Here is a 6,653-nt window from a genome sequence, read left to right as displayed (position 1 = left end):
GAAATGGGGGGGGTATTGGGGGGGTGGGGGGGGGGTTTTTCGGGTTTTTTTTTTGTTTTTTTGCTTCGATTTGAAGACCAGCAGGTAAAGCTTGAAGGCTTTACCTTAAAGGCTTGAAGCAGGTGAGACAGGGGAAAGTGCGGAGTGCTGGCACTGGGGGCCTGAGCCTCGTCTGTAGGCTCCAGAAGCAGGCGGGAAGGACGGTGTCGCGCTGTAGGATGAGCCTCCCTCTTCCCTCAGATCAGGAGGGGAAAAAAATCAGAGGTTTTAGATCTTTTCGGCAGACAGCTAGCAGCAGATACTATAGCCAACTCTCCTCTAAGTCTGTTTTTCTGAGGCTTGCTGCAGCATGCGCATTAACACGCTCAGAAGTTACGTTTCAGATGTGAAGTACGTGTTAACCCAGGACCAAAATGTGTTTTGCCGTTTGTTGTTTTAGTTCACTCGCGCCGTTAATCTGCATGCTTGGGGAATGCAGTGTGGTTCTTTAAAGCACAAGTGTTCCCTAAAACATAGAGATGAATAAAAATTTGATAGTTTTAACACTTTCCATTTTCTTGTGTGACTATTAATCGTAACTGGGAGTTTTCTGAAGTAGAACTATTAATTAGATATCAGAGCCTTACCCATGATGGTAGCAGAGTTAAATTAACTGTGATGGTGATAAAGAGGTTCCTTCATACGATTAAATTGGGTGAGCAGTTCCAAAGGAAATAAATGACTGATGGTGACTCTGTATGTGCCCCTGTTACGGGTGAGCTGACGGCCTTTCCTTCTCTGCATCTGGCTCCTGTCTGAACAGAGGAAAAATGACTAGCAGAACTATAATAGTACAACCGCATTGCTAAATTTTTACCAACAAATCCCTGATGGTACAATATCACGTACTGTGATCTGTCTTTTCTGTATGTCTAAAAACTGAACCACATCATTGGACTTCTATACAGCATGGGGGAAAGGAGACTGTAAGTGTGAAAGCTTGTTGCAATTCCTAAAACTTGAGTACAAAATCTTTTTAAGAATGGGTTTTGGATACTTTTTGTCTGCTCTTTGAGAATGTAAGCAAGAAAAGTCTTGCAGGAATTAAGACAATTTTCTTTGTTAAAACTGTTTCTGTTGCATTTTGAAATGTTGTTAGCTAATATTCCAGTCTGGAATTACAGTAGAATTTTGCTATCATGTCACAGTTGGGGTTTTTTTGTTTGTGGGTTTTTTTTTAAAAAGTAAGCAAGAGTAGATTTGGTTTACAGCAGTCTTATTACGTATTGGAAGAAGAGACAGAATACTTGTTTAGAACTTGTAATTCTAGCTGTCTGTTTGAAGTCTTCATTGAAGTTGATAACCAACTGCTAATGTGAATATGAATATGACACGCACCAAGGATTCTTTTGGTCTCTGCTTCCCTTCAAGCTCTAGAGAGGTATGGTGTGGTGTGTGGGACAGTGGAAGGAAGTGGATACAAAGTAGGTTGGGTGGGCCTGGGCATAGGGGAGCGCTGTGAGGACTGGAAGGCTTTTAGAACTCTCCCACGCTTTTTCATTATGGACTTTTTTTTTCTTTCTCCTATTGCAAAATCTTTCCAAGTAGTAATATTGAGCAATTGCCTAATAATTGTTGTATGGAAACTTGGGTTCTAAATGTATTTGCAGATTAATGTCTCGGTGGCATTATTGAGGTCCAAATATAGAATGTCATCTTAATTTTTTTTTTCTGTCAGGTACATTACTGAGTTAATTGGTTTGCATGTCTTTAAACAATTGATTTTCAGTAGAGTTTAAGTTTTACTGGTGTATTTGCTGGAACTCAGTCATCTTCAACTGCATATTGGGAAGAAAAGGGAAGGAAGAAATTATTTATCTTGCTCTTGCCACTGGACTATAGTTGAATTTATGGTCATAAACAAAGCGTTCAGTGATATGGAAAAAGTCAACCTGTTTCTAGCATAAACTGAAAGTCTTGTCATGAGCGCTTATTGAGAAGTGTTCATAGGCATGTGCAGTTCTGGTGACTAATTTAGGAGCCTAATCTCTGCAGGCTCCTTATTGTTAAAGGGTAAAGAGGTATACTGCGTTGCTGTCTGGAGGAGTCTAATTCAGGTGTGTCCAGACATCACCTTAACATTTCATTCCCCATGGACTATATGGAGCCTTTGGAGAGAAGCTTCTGAACAGCAATTTTTAATATTAAGCAGGGTGTTTTTACCTACTCGTTTTTGCAGTGGATAGGGAATAATTCAGGCCGAGGTCTCTGGTAGCATATTTTAAAGCTTTGTGTAGCCATCTCCCCTGGAGCAGCTTGTGTCCCTGAGAACCTGTTCTTTCAAGTATTGTGCTTGTGAAAAGGTGGGAATTGGATCCACTTCTCATTAGTGTTTAAAGCATCTGTTTACACTTCCTCATGAGCAAACCAGTTGCCAATTAACCTGAGGGAAATACTAGCTGAAGCTCATGTTGTTTCTTTATCCTTATTATTTTAAGGCAGGATCAACATAATGGGGATTGTACTCAGCACCTTTGCCGTGGTTGAGGATGTTACATATGTGCAGCTTTCCATTGCAAGTATCACATGATGCATTACAGTATCATGAATGGTTGCCTGTATTTTTATGAAAAACAGACTTCTTTAGAAAATAATACCACAGGTAAACTGTTGAAAAAGTTTGGCATTTTTTTATTGATGCCCCTTTTCTTTATGGTTATCATCAAACACCAACCATCTCAAGTTTTTTGGATAGAGGTTATCTTTAGTAAGTCTCAAAGAAAAAAGGAACAAGTTCCATCAGCACAGACAGCCTTCAGTCTGACTGCTTACTTTATTGCCACCAAGTGATCTGGGGCAACTCCTAGGTCCACTGTTTGGTGAGTAGGGTTAGTTGCCTGAACCAGAACTCTACATCCAGCATAAAGAGGTTCTCCCCACACACCTTTGTCTAAACTTAGTGTCTTCCTATTGATTTGTCATATAACCTTTTTCTATTAGCTTTAGCGAATCAAATGCATGGTGACTTCAGTTTTGGCTGTAGATTAGTAAATAAGTGTCTTGTCTTAGAAATACTCTAAATGTGTCATTAGACACTGTCACATATAGATGAATTTTCAGCAGTGAGAGCAAAAGAAATGAACTGGGTTGCGGTCCTGGCATTGTGAGCAGTTTTCCTCACAGCTCTTGACTGGACTGCTACAAACCATGCTTTCCAATTTCTATGTCTGTAAAGTGTAAGTAAAATCTGGGAGCCACTTTATTTTTTATTTATTTTAGTTTAACTAAATGCTACAACCGTATTATGCATCTTTTATTTGCCCTTTGAAGTTGAACCTGCTCTTTTCAATGAGGTGAGAGACTGGTGAGATGGCAGCTGAAGGGATACGCTTATCTGACATGTCCATATGGAGTTATGTCAGATGCCAGTGTTGAACGACCCACCCTAACAAGTATATCTTCCTTCCACACTGGGTTTATAAACACTTTTCATTGGTGTCCCTGGCCTCTGTCATGCTGTGAAGCTTAAGACTGTCAGTTCAACTGCTTTTTAGGCACTTCATGCTATGAAAGTTAAGGGGGACAAGATCCAGTTGATTCATACGGAGGTATGTTTAAGGAAAAAAAACTTTCAAAATAATATTAAGGAAACATGAAACTTGCAAAGTGCTCAACTTCTAATAGACCCTTTGTTTCCTCATACAGGTCTGTTACTTGAAAGTGTTACCTATTAGTTATATGAATCACTCCTACTGAGGGCTGCAGAGTGAATTAGTTGTGTACTGTTGTAAGTCAGTGCTTCCTTGTTATTTAATGCCCCTGTATAAGAAGCATAAGTCTGCTGAGGGGGAGCTCATTACAGAGCTGGCTCATACAACTTTGAGCAAGAGTGTTCTGTGAGTAGTTCTAATGAGCTTGAGCTGCTTGATGAGTGAGTTGGCAAAATCTAACCATAGTAATTTGAACTGGGCAGGTAGAGACACTGCTCTAGATCCTGCCAAAGCCCAGTTTGATTGCAACTAATTTGTCATCCCCAGTGATGCATGGAGGTATGTGATTGGTGACTACTGCTGATGAAACATGACAGATCAATTCCAATCTCTTACTGGTGAAGACAGTTATTCATGGGGACATGCATCTGTCTCTTACTATTTTATTCACAGTAAGAGTGCTGTAAAGCAGTAGCAAGTCTGCTGTTTTGAGTATCAAACACCGAATGCTAGTATATCTAGATTTGTCAGGTGCTCTTTGCTAAACTCATTTAAAAACTACATATAAAAAAATACTGTGCATTAGAAATACAGGGCACAGACTTGTCCCTTTTTGAAAATCTACTGTATCAAGTTTAGTCTTTTCTGACTCCTGAGAGATCTATTTTCCCCTTGGATTTGCCACTTGCTTTGCAGGGGTATAGTCTTTTTGACAGCACTTTGCATAAGGGCAAGGGATGTAAGACAACTTGTAATCAGCCAGTTCTATTTCTTTGATGCTCCTCAGCAGTGTTTTAACCTTAAAATTCTCCACAAAAGTTTGTATTGTATTGCACAGTACAAAATGCTATGGTCCAGTTCAGACATAGCTTTGTGGGTTTTTTCCTTGTACCACAAGAATTAGCTGTGAAAACAGGACTCTGAATATTAGAATAAGTCTCTTGATTTCATGGCTGAGTATTGTGCATAGATGTCCTTCAGCACTGTAGGTTTTTTGTGACCCTTTAATGCAGAAAAAGTAATGTTAAGTGGAACAAAGCGTAATAAAACGCTTGCAGATTTGTCTCTGATCCACAAAAGGGGTACTCTGAGCTGCACTACTGATAATTTATCATGTGGGTGTTTGACAAGCCCACACATACCTTCATATACAACTCTGCAGATACAGTCCTCAGTATTCTGTAACACCCTGGTAATATTTTATTCATAAATCCTAATCCTGAAGTCCTTAAGGTATCATAAATATGGTGCTAATGCCTGTGAATTTGAGGGGGTTTGGTTAGTCGGATTAATACCATGCTCTAAATAAACTGTGGTCCTAACATACAACAGAATAAACATTAATATACACGAAGTATCATAGGATTAAAATTCCTGTTAGTGTATATTAGTCCTTATCTTTGCAAAGAATAATTTTCCAGAGTTTCCTCTTTAAAACCTTTTCTCTACAAAACTGGAAAAGAATAAATTAATCTATTAATAAAATGCAGTGAGGAGCAGGGGGAAATAACATCTTGTTTTAACTTGAATTATTTATAAAGGTTTGTGTCTTAAAGTTTGCAGGGCTGGCAATATGACTTCATTTAAGAGGAGGGCAGGGTTCTGCTTGTCTTGTTGAATGAGGGACAAATCCTTGTCCCGCTCTGGGCAATGTACTAAGAAGATAGGGAAAAAATCAAGTAGTCAAACCAAGTGGATGATGTAGTATAAGCTTGTTAGTCTACCCAAAAGGCATGTTGACCAAGACGAGCCTCATCTTTGCCTTTAAAGCAGCAGTGTGGGAACTTGGCCGCTTCTTTGAGAAGCGATTAAAATGATGGAATGGTACTTACTTCAACAGAGCTGCACAGATATGACTGAGATATGGGGTAGGGGACAAGTGGTGTAAATGACAGCTGGTGTCATCTAAGATACTGCATATCTCTGATGTTGGAGATCAGACTCTACAGGCACTTAGGTTGCTTCACTGGCCTGTCAGCCCTGTTTGGCTCTTGCAGTGTAGTTTTTGTGGTGGTCATGTTGCAGTTGACAGCTTTGCCCCAACTTTGTTCAGTATACTGTATGTACAAATATGAAGATCAAGCCTCAGTGCTAATCATGAATTCATCCCAAAGCCTATCACCTCCAAAACGCTGAACTCCATACCCTGTAGCGCTTTCTAGCCAAAAGTGTTTTCTTTTGAATTTTCTGAAGCAGTTACTGAATGCTTTGCTCACTGCAGAGCTTAAGCATGAGCTTGGCTTTAATGGGGAGTGCTCAGGTGTTTAAAGTTGGTTTATTATAATTTGCCATTTAAAGACTTCAGCCTGATTGTTTAGCTTTTTCTGTCTCGTTTTCCTTCTTTCTGCTAAACACCAGCTGCAGGAGGTAGAAGGGAGGTCTTTATCCCCTGCGGCTTTTTGGAGAAAGTGACAGTTCTGCAGTTCTCTCTGTTCTGCATTTCTTTGCACCAGAAATGACCCTGCTGCTCTCTGTCACCAGTGTTTCCTTTTATCCCTCTCCTGGCAGCTGTTCTTGCTCCATTTTGATGTTGGAACAGCAAATGAACTCCCTCTGAAGCAAATGTCATGCCAGTAAAGATGTTGAAGCAGCAAGAAAATCATCTCTGTCTCTGAAGACTGAATTGGAGACCTTTGTGAATGAGATGTTCTTAAAATAGCTCCACAGCATGTTATCTTCCCTAGAAGGTGGAGAATTGAAAACACCACCACAAGCCACTTGCTTTTGTGTGAGCAGGATCCCTAAATAATGTTCTTTGGAGTGGGGAGAGAAGCAGGTTGTTCACTTTTCCTCCAAATTTGTAGATTTAATCAGGATAGAGAATACTGTTGCTGTGGTGGTATTTTTGGAAACATCTTTCAGAGACCTGACTTCCTGCTCTGGTTGTCCCACAGTTAGCTTTTTGTTGTGTCGTTGTTGCTGGCAGTGACAAACTGAAAAAAGCAGTTGTTTTGTTGTTCTTTG

At 39.9% G+C, this 6,653-nt stretch overlaps 1 protein-coding gene across 6 annotated transcripts in view; it reads left to right on the top strand.

Annotated features, from left to right (window-relative positions):
- The first annotated feature begins 3,489 nt into the window (after nt 1-3,489).
- The window catches only part of LYRM9 (LYR motif containing 9), a 61,658-nt gene continuing 58,494 nt past the window's right edge, over nt 3,490-6,653 (top strand). For all 6 annotated transcript variants that reach the window (XM_009318804.1, XM_009318800.1, XM_009318801.1 and 3 more), the window contains exon 1: nt 3,490-3,587. The gene's annotated coding sequence lies outside the window, so the exon portion shown is untranslated. The remainder of the gene's footprint in view (nt 3,588-6,653) is intronic.

The sequence above is a fragment of the Pygoscelis adeliae genome, unplaced genomic scaffold (genome assembly GCF_000699105.1).
Source record: "Pygoscelis adeliae isolate BGI_AS28 unplaced genomic scaffold, ASM69910v1 Scaffold392, whole genome shotgun sequence".
NCBI classification, from domain to species: domain Eukaryota; kingdom Metazoa; phylum Chordata; class Aves; order Sphenisciformes; family Spheniscidae; genus Pygoscelis; species Pygoscelis adeliae.
Note: the sequence above shows the minus strand (reverse complement) of the source record. Positions and strands in the feature narration are given on the sequence as shown.